The sequence below is a fragment of the Aythya ferina genome (genome assembly GCF_964211825.1).
Source record: "Aythya ferina genome assembly, chromosome: 1".
Lineage (NCBI taxonomy): Eukaryota > Metazoa > Chordata > Aves > Anseriformes > Anatidae > Aythya > Aythya ferina.
This window is the reverse complement of record NC_140296.1, coordinates 202,285,254-202,307,600: the sequence shown is the minus strand read 5'-3', so window position 1 is coordinate 202,307,600 and position 22,347 is coordinate 202,285,254. Positions and strand designations below refer to the sequence as shown.

The 22,347-nt window shown below is 36.7% G+C and overlaps 1 long non-coding RNA gene across 3 annotated transcripts in view; it reads left to right on the top strand.

The window, feature by feature from the left end:
* LOC311430192 overlaps positions 1–22,347 on the top strand; it is a 37,849-nt gene that overhangs the window by 9,447 nt on the left and 6,055 nt on the right. The window contains exons 2-6 of one of the 3 annotated variants that reach the window (XR_014688611.1): positions 3,316–3,398; positions 14,464–14,538; positions 15,344–15,460; positions 19,164–19,329; positions 20,130–20,995. This is a non-coding gene — a long non-coding RNA (uncharacterized lncRNA). Of the gene's footprint in view, positions 1–3,315; positions 3,399–14,463; positions 14,539–15,343; positions 16,541–19,163; positions 19,330–20,129; positions 20,996–22,347 lie in introns of those variants that run through there. The other 2 variants (XR_014688610.1, XR_014688612.1) reach the window with 2 other exon arrangements.

Below are 22,347 nucleotides of genomic sequence, written 5' to 3'. Positions count from 1 at the left end.
TGTGACAGAGAAAGCCCATCAACTCATCTTTGTTTCCTTTATTCTTTACATCTCTGCAGCATTCATAGTAGGATGGAGAGAACTAGAAAATACATCAGTATCTGCTACAAAAGAACACTGTCCTCCAATAGCCCAGAGGGTTAAATCCTTAGTCTAGGTGGTACTCAGCAACTAAATGAAGTGTGGGACCTTCTGCTCAATGCACTATAGCTGCATCAGCCAGCTTCATCTTTAGATGACTCTTCATGTTTGTATTTTTAGTGGTCTTGATTCTTTGTGTTTAAGGAAGGGTTGGATGTGGCATTTAGGGACATTGTTTAGTGGGTAATATTGGTAGCAGGGAGACAGTTGGACTAGATGACCTTAGAGGTCTTTTCCAATGTTAATGATTCTATGATTTTTAAAACACGTCTATCTCTAATGTAGTAAAGAAGAAGGTTAGCATTGTGTTTTTGTCATATCAAAGGGGGAACCGAGGTAGGAGGCCAACTCACCCTAAGGTCATCTTGCAAGGCTTGCAGACTCTGCATAAGTGCCACCACTCCCAAAGACCCAGGAGTTTGGTCACTGAAGAGGAAAATATTTATAATATCTTACCTTGTTCCTTGCAAGGAGGCCCACTCACTGTGAGCTCCTGCTAATTACTTTGCTAAGTTCATCAAGACAGAAGATGGCCTGTCCTGTGTGTGCATACTTTCTGGCCCTGGGAACACCCAGGTCTCACTAGGCACCTCACAAGATCTGTACATGCTCTTTAAATGCCTCATGCATCCTTGCAGAGCAGCAGGTGTTGGTGATTATCCCACAGGAAAGGAGTAAGGTGAAGGATTCCCTGCCTAAATTCAGGTCAGAATCATCCTTATTGGTATAAAAAAAATAAATATTTAATTATCTAATGCTTTTAAAACACACAGATTAGCTTCTGTCTATGGTCTTTGGTTCATTCCTCTCATTTTATAAAATAACTTTAGAGATGTAGCAGAATCACAGAATCACAGAATCACAATCTATGTTGGAAGAGACCTCCAAGATCACCTAGTCCAACCTCTGACCTAACACTAACAAGTCCTCCACTAAACCACATCACCAAGCTCTAACTCTAAATGTCTTTTAAAGACCTCCACGAATGGTGACTCAACCACTTCCCTAGGCAGCCTATTCCAATGCCTAATAACCCTTTCAGTAAAGACGTTCTTCCTAATATCCAACCTAAACCTCCCATAGTGCAACTTTAGCCCATTCCCCTTTATCCTGTCACAAGGCACATGGGAGAATAGACCAATCCCCACCTTGCTACAGCCTCCTTTGAGGTACCTGTAGAGTGCGTTAAAGTCACCCCTGATCCTCCTCTTTTCCAGACTGAACAATCCCAGCTCCCTCAGCCGCTCTTCATAAGACTTGTTCTCCAGACCCATCACCAGGTTCATTGCCCTTAACAAATGGCCAATGAAAGGAAATCTGAAGCTTGGTTGCTGCTTATCTAACTTTCTATTAAAATCCACATTTGGGAAATTCTTATATAACTGGTTCCTCCAAGGTCTGGAATATTTAAGGTGTGCATAAGACATCAAGACATGAAGATACAGAGCTAAATTGTCCACCTTATTCTAAAAAGATGCCTACAGAAATTTTTAGACAGAGTTTTTTCACTGATGTCTGTATCAAGAGGATGCTTTGTCATTTCAAAGGGCATGCAAAGCAAGAGGGAAGAAGAATAGTTCTCTGATATCTTTACTAGCAAGAGTAGAGTGACAGTGAGAGATAGCAGGCCTACATCAGAAAAATTCTGATTCTTTAGGGTTCTTTTCCTATCTAACCCTGTTACCGAGCCTAGTTCATTTAAATCTTTCTAGGTTTCTGTTTACTCACTTGTAAAACAGAAATAATGTTATTCTGAAATTCCTTAGAACTACTTCTTTTTTTCTTTCTTTCTTTTTTTTTTTTTTTTTTTTTGAAAATGACAAACCCTTTCACTTTGACAGTATCTTCCTTTTACATAACTTAGGAAAACAAGGGGTAGACTACTGATACAGTCTAAAATCAGTATTTGATTAAAGTTAGATGATCAGGGAATAAGCAGGTCACACCAGGGTTTAAAAGCACCTAACTTAAGAGGATGTCATTGTCCAGAGAGTTTGCATTGGTCTTCAAGGGATTTCTAGGGGTAGGAACAGAGAAAAAGTGACATTCTCTGAGTTTGTGACAGCAAGTATTGGAATCAGTAATTCACTGTTATTTGTAAACTCAGTATTTGTGAGGTCTCTTCCCTTCCTACTCCTCAATCTCAGGCTGAGCAATACTAAGGCTGTTATGAGTCACTGTGCTATCCTCCAAGAGAAGGTAGGGTGCAATTCTTTCTTTTAACGGCCTACGCAGAGGTTTGCTGCTATGGCAAAATGATTGCAATCGTTACCTCCATCCACGGACCTGCTGCATTGTGCTGAACATGCAGGGCATAACCGGGGTGACTCTTGCTACAACTCTATCTTCATATCTCCTCCTTCTCTTTCCAGGACAAAGTTATAACAAAGACAGGGTATAAGGATGCAAGTGTGAATGTATCAAAATATGTTCACCTGAGGTGCAAAGTGCTAAGTTTCACAGAACTTTCAGCTGTCCATCTATGTAAGACAAGCAGCATCCACACCATAACGTAACATGGTATCATGCCACTTTTCCATCAGTAAAGACATGGTTCCCAAGGGCTGTTCTGCAGTCACAAAACACCATTGTTGCTGTCATTATTGTTATTATTATTATATTAGTGTTATTATCTAGTTTATTGTTATTATCTGGTTTATTTTTAAAGTTTCTGAAATAATGCAAGGGCTGTGCTGAAGTCCACCAAAGCAGTATTTTCATGGCACAACCTGACAATATGTGTTCCCCTGCTGGCTGAGTGACATCTGTGCGGGTATAAAGCTCACTGGAGCAGTGTTGGATAATTATGTAACACAAAACAATATGGGGATCTGTGCTATATGATGGTGGAAATGTACCCAGTGTATCCTGGGTCTCATGTCCCACCAAGGTCCAGCTCTTCTGAAGCCATACAGACAAGATCTGGTTTCTGGTACAGCAACTATTGGCTAGGGAGGAACAAGATGGTGAGAAAAACAATCAAGCTAATGTTCTTCCAGTACCTTGCTGCAGCTCTATTCTTTCTTTATTTATGGTCAGAGGAAAAATGGTGGCTTATTCAAGCAGTGTGTAAGAATGAAGCTTGGGAAGGGGTACATGCACCACTTCTGCCTAGCTCTCCCTTAATAGGATTAAGATAACACAAATTAAGAATGTTTTAATATTTCGGTATAGGTTCTGCTTTGGAAGCATTCAGACAACGACTTGCTAAAGGGCCTTGCAGAGTGATTTCCCTTTCAGAAAGGACCATTAAAACTGTAAGCTATCTTATCTCTTCACAACTTATATTGTTTTAGGACCATAGGACAAAAATTGCTGAATGGAATTTCTGAGGGATTGGTAGAAATCAATATATCTTTTTTTTTTTTTGTTGTTAAATGTTTTAGAATCTATTTTCCTGCAATATAAATACATTTATAATATCCCTAATACTGATAAAATATCATCTTGATAATCTATTCAAACACCTAAGAGAGCTCAGTTTATGTTCCGACATACTCTGAATTTCAGTTAAAAAATGCATTCTGGTTTAACTGCCATCAATAGCCTAATGCAATCTCAAAGAAGCAGGCACTGTCTATTCAAATATGTTTCCAATATAAGTCACAGATTGCCAGACAAAGAAGAAAAAAAAAAAAAAAAAAAAAAGAAAAGCTTCACAATTAAAGACATAAACGTCAAGAAAAAAGAACAGAAAAGAAAAATATGGGAAATTCTTATTTTTTTATATTACATTTTTCTGGCTTAGGTCAATTAATCATAAATTAAAATAATTTTAATAAAAAATACTCTACAAAGCGGAGTTAAAGAGCATGACTTCGTTCATCAAGATCTAAGAAGGTTTTTCTTTGCTGTTGAAATTTTAATTACTCACTCTTTCAATATTCATAAGTCACTTAATTTTCTAAATATTGAGGTGAGCAACACAATCATCAAACTAAAAAATTAAAAAAGATAGTAAATTTGGGGTGTGTTCCTGTACTTAGGTATTTTTTTATATTTCCATGTATAGCTTTGTATTTGAATATTCGCAATACAAGCTTTGCAGTCTTAGGGTCTGAAGCCCCACTATCACAAAAACTGAAATTCTTATGTAACAATATGACTACAGTAAGTGAAAGTTTCTGAGCTGTGCCAGATATTCCAAATCTCAAAAGGAAATTATGAGTTACAGTCTCTGGTTGTTACTAGAAAGTGAATTTTTTAACTTTCACGATGGATCTATGTTAATAATATGTTGGTAATGACACTAATACCTTAACTGTACACTCACCAAATCTCAATCAAGGATTAAAACATTATGGAACAAATTATAGCCATTAATATAATCATTTCGATTTTTGTTTTAAAGGTCAGTTAATGAGTTTCAAGCTGTCCTACCAAACTACATAATTGTGCAAATAGAAGTGATATTTCATTCTGCTACTTCCTCTCTTGTATGACAGCATTATATTTACATAGTACTGAGGTGCAAGATGAAGACTCTGGATAACCTAGCAATTCCTAAACTGTAATACCATACCCATTCTTTAAAGCCAATATTTTTAGCAACACTCTACCCTATTTTGAAGAAATGTCAAAGTTAAAAAAAAATCATACTAAAAACCTATTCACGCTCTCAATGATAGCCCCGTGTAAATGGAGAAAACTTGACCTCAAAGGATAAGTTTGAAAGGGCTGTGTAGGTCACAGATACTTTTCTATTACAAAACTATTTGAAAGACTCACAACCCTCTATTTTGCCTTCTGTTAGCCCCACAAAGCAGCCTCAGAGACACAGACAGAGAAGCTGTGGCAATTTGCCCTGAACAAAAGATGTGGCTCTGATAGCAGGATCACGTAGCTTGATAGTTTTTGTCACCATTCGTCTGTTTGTGGGAGTTCCTGTTCACCAAAAGGGGCCTTTAAATATTTGGCTATTCTGCATATTTCCTCTCCCACTAAGCATATTATCATTGGTGGTTGGGTTGTTTTACTTTTTTTTGGTTAGGCCCACTTTCTTTTTTTTTTTTTTTTTTTTTTTTTTTTGACTTGTGACTAGCCTTTTCCATGAGAACCAGAGAGTTTCTGGGTTAAGAAAGATAAAGAAAATAATTTTCATATTGGCAACTCCCTTATGTTCTACTTGCTTTCCCCAAATATTGCCTCTTTTTTCTATGATAAAATGATGTGCTAATAAGCATTAATAAGAACGTGTTGATGTTTCCTATTTTTCACATGGAATTCACTTTTCTCCGAAATATTCCCAGTGAGATAATTTTAAAGTCACACTGTATATTTCTTTTTTTTTTTTTTTTTTCCACGAGTTTGAGAAGAAATTAATGTATTGAGAAACACAAAATTTTCTTGAACGGATTGAAAAGTCCTTGAAATCCATTAAGATCTCAAGGATTTATTTGGAACCCACAAATGCAACGAAGAGAAGTAAGTTTATTGAGCAAGTTTCTTGTTAGGAGCCTTCACTGTGGGATTCCTTTCCATTTGTAAATTTCTAGTACACAAATCAGAAGATGAAAACTGTGGAGAATCAGAGTACCTGAAAAACAAAGCCTTATAACTATTTGAGTTAAAGTGTTCAACAGAAGTCCAAGGCCATCATTAGTATGCTTGATGTGCCTCCGATCCAAAAATATACTTCCTAGACAGGATGGTGCCTAGCTTCACTTTCTAGACATTAAATATTGTTATTTTTTTATCTGCTATATTGAGTTGAACTCTGGTGCATTATTGCTCTGTGCTGATAATGGAGGAAACATGCTGATGTCCTTAGATTGTTTTTTATATTTGTAACAGAGATGTTCTGTGGGGATAGATGGCCACACTTCTTTCATATTTCTGTCTACCAGATACTGCACATATTTATGGAAAGCACCCATAAAACAAATCCTTACCATTAGAATAATTATACAAAAATAGTGTAATTCAAATAATAAGAATGAACAAATATCTGTCCTACATATATCTCTATATAGCCATCTGTTCTCTTACAGATTTTTTAACCTACTTCAACACTTCGGTTCTTATAGAATACATCCAAAGACACATTTTTTTTTTTTTTTTATACTAAATAAACAGCAATAAAAAAATTCCCCATATTAAGTTCAAATCCTGATAATGGTACAATTTTATTGCTTTGTACTGAACTTATCAATCAGTGCAATTATGAGCTAATTCATTCTCATCAGTTGTGGAAAGTTTTTTTGTTTTTTTTTTTTTCAAATTCATATCTGATATTTTTGCATGTGAAATGCTTACAAAGGGAAGTTAATAAAAGAGCAGTTCATCTGCATATACAAAGAAAGATCATAATATAAAAAAAAAATTGCCACATTAGAGAAGTCTAGACCTTGACTATCTGTCATATATTTTTATAGCATCTTATCATTGTGTTATCTGATTAAAAAGTGAAATGGTTAAGATAAATGAGACTTAATTAGCGGAACTGATACCTGTCTGTTGCTAGTCTTAAATGTGCATCTGGGAGCTCTGATTTTCAGAGGTGGAAAGCACACGACTGCACTCCTTCTTCCCTTTGAAATCAATGGGAGTTTTCCCTGCAGTGAAAACAAATTCTCAAGGTTTTGTTCAAAGCAGACTGAAACTTCTGCAGTCTACTGCAGAAGACTTTGGGTCCCTTTGACCCATAAGCTAAAATCTGTGGAGACAAATACCAGAGCTCTGAGATGGAGAGAAAAGAAGAAGAGCCTAGACTTGACTTCTAATGTGTCAGGTTGCAGAGCTCAGCAGCATGAAGAGATAAATAAATTGTATCAGGAATAAGGGCTGGCACATATTATTTTCTCTCTGGAACAAGAGTGACCACAATGTGGCTCAGATTTTTTCAGCTTTGCTTGTGGAGTAAAGTATTTACATTTGAGCTCAGGGATTAGATGGCCAGTTGCCATCGGTCTCAACTATTTCAATAGGAATGGGCTGGAGCATAAGTTCCCCGCCAAACGCTCTCTGTGCAGAACAAACGATTTACCACAGAGCTCAGAGATGGGGTATTTACATTCATTTAAGTTTGGTATAAACATTTACAGAACATTAGGACAAATACCGGCATTCTCAGCTAAATGTCTGACCACAATTATTTTTGATGAATAAATGTCTTGTAGAGTGACTCTGAGTTGAGGATTTTTTCTGTTTTTCTCCTCTCAAACCAAAGGACTTTGAAAACACAGTGCACAATGCAACTAAACACACTGTACAAAGGTTCATGCAGAGTTAAAGAAAACCATAGATGTTTGAGAGATTAGGGAATGAACATCTAGATTAAACCAGTTTATGGTGTCCTTCATCTGCTGTTCTGTTTTTTCCTTCAAAATCTTACCTTAAAATCTGACCCTGACAGACATGTCTAGCTCTGTGAAGATGTTTTGTGCTGAGCAAGTACTTTTTTTAACCAACAATTATGAGCTGGCCACTGCAGAGGTTCTTTTCCCACTGGAAATGGTGGCATGAGGGTTGTTGACTACAGCATGAGAGTCCATTTACTAAATATTTCTTAGAAACACCTGGCTGTGAGAATAAGGAAGCCATTCAAAGGTGTCTGGAACTGCCTGGTCTAAACTGTGCTTTTTCTCCTTACTTTTAGTACAAGACACAAATGTATTCTTTCCATTCTGTTTTATTTATTTTATATATATATATACATATGCATATGCATATACATATACATATACACATACACATAATGTATCTATAGATATAGATATAGATATAGATGATATAGATATAGATGATATAGATATAGATATAGATATAGATATAGATATAGATATAGATGATATAGATATAGATATAGATATAGATATGGATATAGATATGGATAGATATAGATATGTTGTGCCACAAGTAAAGAATGCAAATGCAATTATTTCTGTTCAGTGCTGTCTCTAGAGCCCTTCTTCTCATGACCAATTCTTCTTCATGGTAGAGGCAACATTGACCCCTCTGCTGGACAGCATCTTCTTTAGGGTTCAAGAATGAAACTCTTTCCTACCTGTGCTACAGGAAGGGGTGAAGATAATTCTGAAACAACACTGAGAAACCAAGCTTCAGCAATTCAGAGAAAGAACTTCCCAGACATTTTCTACCTTAATTTTGTAGAAAAAAAAAAAAAATCATGGTGATTTCATAAAAAAAAAAAAAAACCACTGTCATTTTCTGAACGTTTCTTACAACCAGAGGAGTTCAGCAATTATAGGACTAACTTAACACATCAGAAACAGTTCTGGTTTCAACTCTGACAGAACAGGGAGTCAAACCTGATTTTCAAGAATCTTGGCAGAACATGTAATTATGAGTTTATTGACTATTTTGGGAGGGGTCTGTCTTGGTTTGGGGGTGGTAATGTCTGATTAGTGTTGTTTTTTGTTTAATTGTTTGTTTGTTTGTTTTCCCATTACACTAATTTCAAGCATCTAATGAAAACATCTTATTAATAGCTCAGCATTTCTGAGTGAAGTTAAATACTTTTTGTTCTGGATACAGAGACAAATACTTTTGTCTCTGATCCTTTCAGGTTGTTCTCTCAAATACACTTCTCCCTGTGAAAATACTGGGCACAAGGTAGATAAATAAAATCTCTCAGCACTTCTGGCCATTAAAACACAATTCATTATCCCTTTCTCCAAATATCCCTATCTGAAAATACATTCCCAACATACAATTGCAGTAAAACAAAGAATAGTCCCAGTAACCTGACCTCATTGCCAGTAGTGTTGTTTGAAAGCCAAATTTCTTCATTTGTATGTTCAGTGTACAGCATGGAGCTTGCTGGTAAGAAAACAAAATCTAATTCCTATAACTAGACCAAACATTGAGATTACCAAGAGTTGTTTCAAGGCAGAGCTCTTCTGGACTGTTACAAGGTAGATCACCTTGTTTGGTAGGGGTCAGAAATCTGTGAAGCTCCCGTGGATGTTTGGGAGCATCAATTTTCTGGATCAGGGCCTTCAAAAAACTGGTCTCCAGGTAGAAAGGGACTTCATCCTATGCTGTTTAAACCTATAGACAGAGACAAAGATGTAAAGCAAGTTTTTGTTCTGTACTTGTTTTTCATGCAATACTATGGCAGATTAATCTTAGCGTTCAATTCCTGATTTCTACGCTTCTCACTGACATAATTTTGGTTAGGAGCATATTATTTCATCAAAAGAGAACAAAAAACGTCACTAACACCCTACAACCCTATGAACTACTGAGGTCAAGTAGGATATATCACAGGATATAAAAGCAGAAAGAAACAGAAGAAAAACAAGCTGCAAGCATTTAGGTGAGGCTTAGATGGAAATTGAGACCACTTTGTTCCTGTGTATTTCACAGCACAATGAACTTAAACTGAATTTAAAATTGTGAATGCATCTCAGAGGAAGTGTTTTACACTCTTTATCTGAAGGTGCAAAATCCTGTATGACAGCCTGAGCAGTGGTGAATCTTGTCTGAAAAGTTACACACATATTCAGTGAGGGGGTGTGGGAGGGAATTTTAATTAGTTTGGGATTTCTGTCTTCAGTAGCTTTAGCCATCAGGTCTCTCCCCAAAATGAAGAATATTCATGCTTACAATAATTAATACTGAACAGGAGATTTATATCAATCTGACAGATAGGAGATGAAATTAACTGTGCTTTCATGTTCAATTTTAAGTAGGTCAGATAAGAACATCTATTGTAACCAACTTTTATTTTATAGATAGATATGCTCTGACACATACAGACCCACACGTACACATTATGTATGTCTATAAAAATCTCCCACACAGCAGAATCTCCTTAACCTCATATTTACTAGCTACCCATTTCTTTCCTTCAAGCTCACCTCTCTTCCCCACATTGATTCATAGGCTGTAAGGTCAGAGGGGACACTTGTGATATACACAGATCTTCTGCAAACACAGGACTTAGAATAGCACACAGCAATTCCTACAATGCATCCCATCGGCTGAGATTGGACAGGAGCATGTGGAAAATATTTAAAGAATAAAACAACCTCCTATGCTGCATTGATTTTTCTCTGTATTTTATTCTATTGCCTCCTAACTTATACAGTTACACTAGATCAGCATCAGTGATCTAGACAGGCTTCCTTTCTAAGTAACATTTCATATTAGGTAGTGAGAGCAATGGTAAGAATATAACTGACTGATTAAAAAAAAAAAAAAAAAGGGTATTAGAATATAACATTGATGTGATGGGGTTTCAGTTGACTTAGTTCTCTGAAGGTGTTCATTAGTTGTTCATAACATTTGGTACTTTGGAATTGAATTCCTTCAACAGATAATGGAAATGCAAAGAAAAGATGTCTCTATCCTGCAGTGTATTCTACTTGCATTTTTTTTTTTTTTTTACATGAACCTAAATTATAAAGAAATGAACAGCCCCTTGAGGTGTGCAGGCTTCTTTTCAATGATGCTGTTTTACCTCTTTTGTAAAATGAAAAATTAAATCTGTTTTTAATATTTATTTAAGACTCTAACTGTTGGCTGTGTTAACATATGGCTGCTTGAATAAAGTAATTTATTTGTGTGTGAATCATCAAGGGAAAACATTAGAACCTGAAACCAGACTCTGAAACATTGTTTGCTAATAGTTTTGGTTAAATGTCTTGTTCTACTTTTCCATCAGATGTTTTCTTCCTTGTTGAAAAGTAGAAAGAAGGGGAATTGGAGAAGGAAAAAATAAGAATAATCTCAATAGACATGGGAAGAATCATTATAAAAAATAATATAACTGATTAAAAATGCTGCCAACATTTTCTTATGGAAACTATACAAATCATATTTTGAAATACTACAGTGATCTGCCAGATGCGTCCTTATTGTTGGGCAAATGCTACAGTGATGTGACATAGTGACATAGTCACTAATCAACACCATGTACTTAACTAATCATGCATATAATCATAATCGTGTCCTTAATTACTTGCTGAATTGGGGACTAGTCCAAAGTCCATATAAATCCATGGCAAGCCTCTGCATGGGATTTATCTTAGTCATCTAGATTTTCTAGACTTTCTTACTAGTTAGTGGAAGAAGATAAAAGGATCAGAGAGACTTCATCCCACCAGTGACCCAAGTGTCCTCTTGACCCCATGGCTTCTGAGATTCAGCTTCACAAAGAGGGGTGCAGTGCTTCCACATTGGGTATCTCTCAACTTGGGGCTGGAATCAGTTTTGGGAGGTGAATCTGCTCTTGTTGAAGAGCATGCAGAGATCATTGGAGTTATGGGAAGAAAAATAGTGCCACTAATTTTCAGTAGGAGTTGAAATTAGATATAGTGGACCTGTGTTGGATTTTCAGTTGGACTGTTTCTCCTAAAGCAGCCCAAGAGAGGTGCTCTGTTGAAGTGCCTGAAGGTAGTTCACCTGCACTGCTGACCTTGGGACAGGACCTCAGGCTCAGACAGACCTACAGACCTATGCTTGGATGGGTTGGAAAAACTCCCCATCTTATGCAAAAAGCCACTGCCTGAGTGGGCACTGGGGTCCTGCAGGTTTCAATTGAGGAGGGAACAAAAAGAAGGGCTGTGAGTATGTAATAGTTACTTAGTGTATTTCCTCTTGTATGTGAGCAAAAAATGTATCACAAAAGCAAAGGGAGAGATAATCAGGACAAGTGGGTTGCTTTTTTTTTTTTTTTTTTTCTTGTTAAGAAACTTTATTTTAAAAAGTCCCTTTTGGTAGCTGCAACCTTAACTTATCATATGAATCAAAAAAAATGAAACCGAGTGAGAAAAAAGGTGAAATTGTCTAGACTGAATGAATTGCAAACAGCATGGTGAAAAGTAAATTAGGAAGTTTAACAGGCTTTCATTTTTAATAAGCTGAGGTGTTATCAATAATGTCTGTAATTAATTTTTTAAAAAGATGTTCATTTTAGATCAATAACATCCCTATGAAACAGCCAAGACATGACCTTTTATATTTAAACAGTAAGGTATCAGCTCAATGGTGGAATTGTAGCAATTAACATTAGTGAGGATGATACCATATTATCATTTCAAAGTTGTCAACCAAATATATATATATTTTAACATTGATAATATATGTATTTCCCTTTGTCTATTTTCCTTTTTTTGTAGTGATGCTTTTGAAGTGTGGAAAATGAGTGCTTGCAGAGCTGACAACAAGTATTCTTGAAACTGTATAATTTCTGATTCTCAGGGAAGTTTTCTGTAGAGGTGCTAAAAATATTAGCCCCCAGAATAGCACGAGCTGACCACTGCAAACACTGTAATTTAAGGACCTGTGTGCTCTTGGGTCACGTTTAATAGTTATATGTGGGCATTTGAGTTTTTTTCCCATGAAATACTTGTCCTTGAGATGCAGGCTTTGATGCAGTTGACAGGCAAATAATAAATTCAATAGCACATATTTATGGGTTTGCTATTATAAACATGAGGGCAACATCTCCATGAAGATACACAGGTCTCTCCTCCCAAAACAAAACAAAACAAAAAAAACAAACAGCACTGATCATGGCAGAGCCAAAGTCTGGTGAATCAGACCTTTAGCTGGCTAAGCAGCTAAATGAAGCTCCAGCTCTTTGCTGAGGAACAGATCCTGTCAGCCCCTGCAGGTAAATGACTGTTTTTGAAATCAATGCCATATCAATGACAGTCATTAGCATGAAACCATAACATTTGTGAACTGCCTTTTATATGGTGTGAGCTGCTGGCATTTAGACCAACAGCTACAATTTTGCTATACAGGAAGCAAAGTACTGCAACATCACACAGCTAGAGACAACTTGATTATAATAAACCTTATATCCTTTTTTTCATATATTTTTTTCCCTTTAGTGCTCTGTTCTTGTCTTTCCTCTTTTTTTTTTTTTTTTTTTCTTTTCTAAGAAATTTCAATGAATAATCCTAGAATCATCTTAACATCATATACTTGAAACATCTCCGTAAGCACCCTGAGCATTACAACAAGACAAAAATACTGAAGATGACCTAAGATATATTTCTTTATGATTTTTTCTAGAAGGCTTAGTTTTATAAGGGATCCACCCTTCATATTTCCTTTGTTGTTGTTTATTGTGATCATATAAGAAAGCAAACATGGCTGTATACAGTACATAAGAATACATTAAGAGAAACTTCAAATTAGCCAAACCATAGCTCCTCATTTGAAGGGAGGGGAAGAAGTATATATATATACATTATATATATATATAATGTATATATATATACATGCGCACAAAGTTTATTTTTTTCCCTTGCTGCTTATGTTGGGGGGAAAGTACCTTGTTCTTACAAGATAGTTCTACCTCCTGTTTTGAACATGCTGTCTGGGAGACAGTATGTAGCTAACTATTTGCTTGTACATTATGAATGATTTTTCTATATGGAAAACCTGAAGACTTTCTTACTTTGTGTGTGTGTGTGTGTGTGTGTGTGTGTGTGACTTTAATGTTTTTGATAACTAAAGTTCATGAAAAAGCCATGTAATTGGTACAGAACATTTTTTTTTACTTGCATCAAGCACCCTAATCTTTGAACATTAGAATAATTTTGCATCTAGCCTGGGGTAAATTAGTTTCTACATTTTTTTTTATTTAACCTCCCAGCATTATTTATTTTCAATTTGAAATTCTTTTAATATCAAAGTGGGTGTAATTAATTCTCTGTTTCTGATGATCTGAAAATTAAAATGAAAAATTACAAATAATATATCAAAGAACTTTCATAAAATATACCTGACCAAAATAGTTTAGGTTTACTGAACCTACATATCCATTTTTGTGGGGATTTTTCCCCTTGTATATAAAAGCCATGCTTTAGTGCCATCTAGTGCACGGAGAAATCACAAATGAAGCTTCCATGAATGTTTATACTCCTGTCTTGCAACAAACACTTAAAAACTCTAGATTAGAGACATGGTTATGATATTAAGTAAACAGTCAAATGACTCTTAATTACCCACTTGGAGTGTTACTGCGTATGACCAAGGGTGAGTATAAAGCAAGAGTTTCAGGTCCTCTCTTGCCAGCAATCGCTGAAACTGAAAAAGACTCAGCAGTTCAGATTTAATCTCTTTTCCTTTGGAAAATTAGGGTTGTCTTGAAAGAATTCTAGCTCACAGCTGAAGGTTTGATTATTGTTCAATATACAAAATATGGTGTGTGCACAGCCTGGGTTCCTCCTATTCCATAACTGAACAATTTTTGTCTAATGACAGGAAAAAATAAATAAATAAAATCAACAACACCAAAAACCCACTGGTAGAAAATACACCTAGTAAGAATAAAATCATAAACACATATTTATCTTATTTTTTATCTTTTTATTTTATTTTATTATTTTTTTTTCTCAGAATTCATCAACGGTCAATCAAAATTCAACCAGTAAGCATAAGCTTGACAAAAATGTCTGACCCACATATCAACAGGTGAGAGATACTGCCCTGAATTGCTCTCTTCTTCATTTGATTCATGGTGGCAATCCCAAGAGGAGAGTTTAGGCAGCAGCATGTGTCCAGCTAGCTGTTTTACCAATGGTCTCTGTATTTTTGAGCATTACATTTGTTATCAGCATAGGCACTCTGGTGGTGTGTATGTGATTCATAAATAGCTAGAAAGGTTTGAGAGGTTAGAGGATTTGATTAGATGATCTGAGGTTAGATATTTTTATTGGAGAGGTTAGATGATCTGCTGAAAGCATTCAGATCTTTGGAGACTGAGACACAGATTATCAGCACAGATTTTACAGCAGGTACACACAGGTTGTCAAGTTTGACAGTTCCAGTGCTTGCAAACAGGTGGAATATTTCCTACCCAAAATCAGTGAAAAAACACTGCACTGGAACATTTAATGTTGGAGGGGTGGTGGTGGTGATAGTTTTGATGAAATAATGAGACTTCTTCTAACAGTCTTATTAAACAAGTTATCTGTGCCGATACTCTATTTGTGTCCCTGATAAAGATTCCTCTACCTTTCTTTAATATGCATTTAGAGTCTAGCAAAGCAAAATATTTTCAGGTAAAACCAGATATTCACAGTGAGAGATCACAGTTCATTGCCTGCATGAATTGGTAACAGCTGAGGGTCAAGGTAGAAGCATGGGGAAAATGCAAAACTTCCCCAGAAAGAAACCAACCACTATGGGTGGCAACTTGGGGATGTTAAAACAATTTGGGAATATTGCAACCCCTTTTCCAATACAAAAGCAAATTGAAGTCTTTCTTCTGCCTTAGGACTTTTGGTGACCTGAGAGCAGAAATCAGGAGGAGTTCAGCTGAAGCACTGACAGCATCTCTGAGCTGGAATAATATGCATTGTGGTGGGGCCCCGACCTCTGCTTGGACTTCCAGGTGCAAAGTCATGATAATCATCCCTTCACGAGAACATATGCTGGGTATCAACTGGGAATCAGGACAGGAAGGAGGATAGGAAGGAAGGGTGCAGCATGTCAGATGATGCCTCCACTTCACGGTGGTAAAAAGGAACACGGGTAAATTCTTCATGCTGATGGCTGCATGACTTTCAGACCTATGAGCTGGATGTAGCTGTCCTGTACTGATAAGATCCTTCCCCCTCAAATCACAGCCTTCAGGAGCATCAGGAGCTCTGCTTACCACTTGCTGGCCTGCTCCTGCCTTGCAAATAGAATAAAATAATAGCAATCTTGTTAAAAGAAATGCATTTGTCAGCACTCTGAATTTTAATGTGAACTGGCAGCGGATCTCAGCGATAAAGAAGAAGTCTAATGTGGATGGTAATTTTGCAGGGACCTTGCTAACATATGTTATCCACTGGCTTTCTTTTGTTCACCGCTGTGAATTATCAACTGACTCAAGGCAATAGAAGGAAAAAAAGTTATATTTCTCACTATGTCACTTCCCTAACATCATCCAAAGCTCACTGCAATAATTTAATTTTGCAGAGAAAGCACCGAGTTTATTACATTTCTCTCCCTCCTCATCCCTGGTATTTTGTAGACAGGTATTGAATGGTGATTGACCAAAAGTTGTGACTCATGGTTAGCCACAGGGTCCCACAATATGTTTAACAAATTCATTTTTCCCAGGGGAAAAATAAATAAATAAATAGGAAAATATCACATTTCCTAGTCCTCAAGATTGATCCATGATCAGAACCAAACTTTCCCAAGGAAAATCCAAGAAACCTTGCAGAACTGGTATGATTAAACAACCAAAGGAAATCTTCCTCTTAACCTTTAACAGTTTTAGAGATAGCAATATTTTTCTATGCAAAATATCTCTGTTAAAAACAGGGGTTTTAAACAATATGAATAAACATAAATCTGAGATTGTTACTTTTATGAGAAACTTTGGTGATGATTTCAGAAATTATTTTACTACAAACAGTAGCTGAAGAATTGCAACAAATGCACTGAAGCTGTGCATTTATACTGTTCAAATTGTGAAAATTCTGAGGATGTTAGATCTAAGCAAACAGCTACTGAATGAAGATGTAGTTCCTTCTTTGATTCATTTTCAATGTCCAACATTTATGCTAAAATCATTTCTGTGGATAATCCTGAGCCATTCTGCTGTAGCATTCTGAGCCATTCAGTTTTTTTGTACAGTGAGGAATTCCCCAGGTTCTACATGCAAAAGGAATTTCCTTGATCATCCATAAATGCAGTCTTCCACCACTACAGCCTCAGAAGTTGCCTCACTAAAGCTATTGGTTCTAGCCACAGTTTACACCAGTCAGCAGAATTTGGCACATCATGTCAACATTTCTGTGCACTAGAAATCCCCGCTGTCCACCCCAAATTTAAGCAGCACTTCTTGAAAATGTGGAAAATAACCTTTAAAGTCATCATTAAGAGTATTGCTGGGAGTGTCATATAAATATCTTATTTACAAAAGCGTTGAATACCATATGTTCAGAGGGAGATGTGCCAAAAAAGTGCTAATTACACTGTTATTTAATGCCAACCAGGTAATTACGTTCAGCCCACTTAAATGCTTGCTGCAATCTGGGTTGCCTCAGCAGCTGAGGAAGGATTAGTGCCGCCCCATATTGCACGTCAGTGCCCTTTCCCTGAGGGCACCACGTATTGAATCAAACTTCTGATTAAGGATCCAAACCTCACTGTCCATTCATTCCTCTGCTCCTTCTCCTCCATTTTCTAGTTGCTTTTCTCCACTCAGATACTCAGGAGTTTTGTATGTTTGTCTTTTTTTTTTTTTTTTTTTTTTCCTGACCTGGTGACATCTGCAAGTCTTTTTTCTCTCTTAAAATCTTTCCACTCCTTTAAATACTTTCTGTCCTGTATAGAACTCTGCTGTCTTCTGAGTTATCTTCTGATAACTGGGAGAGAGGTGGCCATCATTTGCTGAACATGGCCCATCTTTCCAGCTGATCAGTAAGTGTCAGTTTAGCTCTGTTGAGTATTTCTGCACTCCCATTTTGAACTATTTGCTTAGCACAGATATGCTGGTTCAGCAATAGGATTAATGTTCAAATTCCTATTTCTCGAATCAATTTCTGGTCAAAAGGCCAACTCAGAGGCAAGGTAAACACACACACACATATATAAATGTATACATATTTGGAACATTCCTGGAGAGATTTTTAAGGATTGTGACAACAGATAGCTGGGGGGAAGCATATAAATATGATATGCAAGGCTGATCTGCAAATCTAATCCCAATCATTTGCAGGCAGCAAAACCACCAGGTATGGTGGTCCTGAGCACTATGCAGAACCTGTATGCAAAAAGTATGAAACATACCAAGCAACCAGTGGTAAAATTTGTCATCACTTTAATGCAGTCAGGAGGCAATCAGAGACAATTTAACAGATGTTTCCATATTTAAGCCAGAACAAACTAAACAGATTAATTTCCCCACTTTCTCTTCAGAAGCAAGTGCCAGAAAGATCTGTGTCTGCAATTTCACCATGTAACACAAGGAAAAAAAAATGTTTTGATCATGTCAGCAGCAGCAAAGTCAATGTATGTAGTCAGGGGGATCTTAGAAACGGGAAGCCAGGCTGCCATGGAGGGGTAACAAGGGTACAGTGAGATCTATTAATGCCTTATCAGACTACTTTGAGTACAATAAATTTAGAAATATTGCATGCTACTGATATTAACTAGAAATACTGGAGCAGATTGTCTGTGAGCATGAGAAAGAATATCTCAGCCCAGCACTAAATTTGTCATTTTTCTGAACTTCAGGGCAGGTTGAACATCAAGCCTTTTAATTATTATTATTATTATTATTATTATTATTATTATTATTATTATTATTATTATTATTATTATTATTATTTTATTTTATTTTATTTTATTTTTCCCCTACGCAGTGTGTTTTTGCCAGAAAGGGATGAAAAGCATGCTTACTCTCTGTCTGTGCCATCCCACTGATTGCAGAGGGGTGTCCCAGGGCACACATCAATGATGAACACAGCCCAGAGGTCACAAGCTACCTCTCAAATTGCAGGACTCCCACACTTAATTCACTGCTCTAATTATACCATCAGCTGTCATTAGTCCTGTTATTTAGATCTGTCATCCTGACCCAGCAGAGAGGGCTGGGGGTGAGCTAGTGCTCTGGGTCTTGTGGAGGCATTAAGGGTTGCAGTATCCAGGGATCTTGCACCCAAGATTGCAAAATGGAGCAGTTTTGAAGCAGCCGGAGTGGAAACTTCAGACGTGAGACGGTTTTTACAAAGCTGCTTCCTCCCTTTGTACATGTATACAAAGGGTTGCTTTTCTGATTTTCTCACTCCATGTGTCTTGAAGCTTATTAAGACTCACTCTCCAAAGCAAAGAGGTCTATTTTAATAATGACAGCAGTCCAGCATCACAAAAAACACCATGTAATTTCAAATATTCTCTTTTTAGTCATAATTTCCCCTCTTCATTGCTCTGGGAGGAGGGAGGAATAAACAGAATGAAGGGTTAAGTCTCCTACCTTGCCCAGCAAGCAGTGAGTTTGCGTGGGCTCACTCCTTCCTGAGCACCCAGCGCTCTCCACCCCAAACGTGAAAGTTGTGTAATAACCCCTTCCCTAACCTTGACTCAATCTTTGCCAGCTCGGTGATTCACCACGGCTCTGCCACCTGCTTTCTCTGGAACTGTGAGCCGAAACCCTAGCTGCAAACAGCTCATGTGGAGACGCAGAGAGCTGCTGTCCCCACAGCCCACTTCTGCTCAGGCTCCCAGCCCTGAATGACAGCTGTGGGGTTATATTTATCACAGGTGTGTATCTGACATTAAAAAAAGGGGGGGGGGGAAATGCCTTTCCTTTGTGGTAAGACTTCCCCTTCGTCTGCTGTTTTGAAGGTTTTACAGTTATTAGATAGTCATGTTCATGATTGCCTCATGAAAACTTTGCTGGAGCTTAAATGCATATTCTGTGTGACAACGGTTTTAGTCCTGGCAGGATCTAAAACAGGGTTTTAATCCTAGTTATGTTCTGTTCCACTTAATTGCCTTACTGAACGCTTGCACTCCATATAAAGACAATCCATCTTTTCCCCACTTGCTTCTGAAATAATCATTACCTTCCTCTGCAGAAATTAAAAGAAAAAAAAAAAAAGAAAAAAAAGAAAAAAAAAAAAAAAAAAAAAAAGTGATGTGGGTTAGGAGGAAATGACATAGAAAACAGACACCCAAAGATGTTTTTGAACAATTCCAAATGTTTCTCATGCACTTCACAGAGATCCTTTCTGGAGCTAAAGGAGTTTTAATGAAGGATTTTTCCCTCCTCCCTGCACCATGCTGCTTCCCCTCCCCTTTCCCATTCCACAGAGAAGTTTCCAAAAGTAATCCCAAAAACAATATTTAGATGACTGAAATGTTAGAGCATAATGTTACTGCATAACACAGCACACCCAGGACTTTCCTCTGGGATAGAAATCTTTTATTTTCTCTATATTAAAGGAGAAATAAACATGTGTTGAGGACAAAAATGGATGCTTGAAAGGTTATTTTGCATTTTTTGCCATTTTCCTACATTTTTATCACTTTGTTTGAGCAAAATCATTATTTTTTTCTAGGGAATGGATTGCTGGAAATAGAATCTGAATGCCTTTGGGGGCTGAAGCACTTTCTCTTGGTGATAGATGCAGGCCACTCTGCTCAGATCTCTCATGTGCTCCCTGCTCTTTGCTCCTATGTAATTTCTGAGTGTACGATTGGATCAGGTACCATTTATACAGCCTACTAAAAACACTGATATGTTTTCCTTGGCTTTCAAGACAACCCAAAACTAATTCTTTGGTCTTCATATGGCTTTTGTGTAGTCTCTAAAACAGTGGAGTCAGCCTTCATCTTTAGCAAGCCAAACCTTCATCCACAGAGTTGATCAGGTCAGTCTTTTTTGTTTACAGAGACCTGGCCACAAAATTCATAACTAAGATATTCCCAGAATTGTGTGGGACAGACATCTTTCTGGGATAATGAAGCTGTGACAGCAAAGCACTTTGTTGAGAGATGTTGAGATGATTTGGGGGCATCTCCTTGCTCTTCCCCAGACTTTCTGTTTGACTGTGGGCAAGCCCCACCATTTCACCAGGAAGTAGTTTATCATCTCCAAAATGGGGTTGATTAATCCTCTGTTTTACAGTCAGAGAGGGTGAATGAATCCACAAAGAAATATTCTGGGCTTGTCTTCCCCAAAGAGGTTTTGGTTTCAGTGGAGGTTCCCAAAACATCTCTAAACTGGCTCACATAGGTAGCATCAACAGTTCCAAACACACTACAGACCTGCTTTAAACCTAGCTCAGGTATATCACAATTATAGAACAGACACAACAGTGAATCATGTAATGAGAGGGATAAAGACAGATACACCGGCTGTTTTTTAAACACTGAATCTATGGCATTAACATGTTAAGACCAATAAAGAACCTGTTATTAACCAGTTTTGTTTTCAGAATCAACCTGCTTCTCATATTTATTAAAAAACTTGTGGTGTGGTAAATTGGTCCCGACAAGATTTTTATTTTTATTTTATTTTTTGATGTGTCTGGGTTTTGGTTAAAAAATGCCCACTTAAAATTCACATTTCCCATTGCATCAGAGTGAGCTTAGGTCTTGAACAAAGGAGATCACTGGTTTTTCCACATGTGAAAATCTCAGTGGAAATTTGCAGGTCTTATAACCACTTTGCTGACCTAGTCAGCTGGCCACCTTCTTTGATGCAAAATGTTTCACGTGTACAGCTCCTGTTTTATGCTTTGTAACATTTTAATGTGACTCATGAGAAGTGATTCATATTTCTATGGTATTCACCAAAGATCATACTTAGAAATTGAATTCTTAGAAATTTTTAATTCCCTTGTGTAGGAGGCACTGTGGGTGCTGCACTCAGGTTCATTATGATAATGCGATCTCAGAAGGTGTTGCATAAGCCAGTTTACAGTAATAAATAATAATAATCACAAAATTCACAAGAGTCTCAAGCTTCTTATTTAAAAAATATGTAGTAGAGCCAAGAATAATATATCTGAGAGTGTTATTTTGTAAGAGTAACAATAGTTACTCTTACATTTAATGTGTGTGAGTGAAAAAAATAACAGTAAATTACCTAATAATTGAGCAATAGGATGGAATTTGAGGTCCAGGTTTGAGTCTTTTCCTTGCTAATGTACTTCCAGTACAAATTCATGCAAATTACTGATGCTCCAATAGTATTTTCTCCCATAAAATGTGCTATTTGATTATGTTTTTGTCCATTTTGATCTTAAATTCTCCATCTGGAAAAAAAAAAAAAAAAAAAGTGGGGTAATTGTTGAGCTTATATATTGTTTATCAAGGCAGTAAAGTAATGAGTAAGGATACTTATGATTTTTGCTAGGAATGCTCAATGCTGCTTTTATGTAGCTAAGAATCAAGTAATCATGAAAATGAAGTATTTTCATATATCTTTTGGATAGCAGTTTTTTTCCCATTGCTTAAATGTATCTTGAAATTGAAACAATATATGATTTAATTTTTGGTACTTGGGTGCTCTGCACAGTCAAATAATGCATAAAAATTTCCTAATTTAACTATCTTCAGGCTCTTTCACTCTCTTTCTTTTTCTGTGTGTATGCAGTGAAGATGGGGAAAAAAAAAAGTGTGGACATTAAAATCAAGAACAAGAGAAGGAAAAGAGATAAGAGTGGCCTTTTATTATTATTATTATTATTAGTGTTTGTTTTTTTTTTTTTTTTTTTTTTCCATTTATGAAAATTCAAATTTTAGATGAAAGTTGGCTCATATTTTCTATTT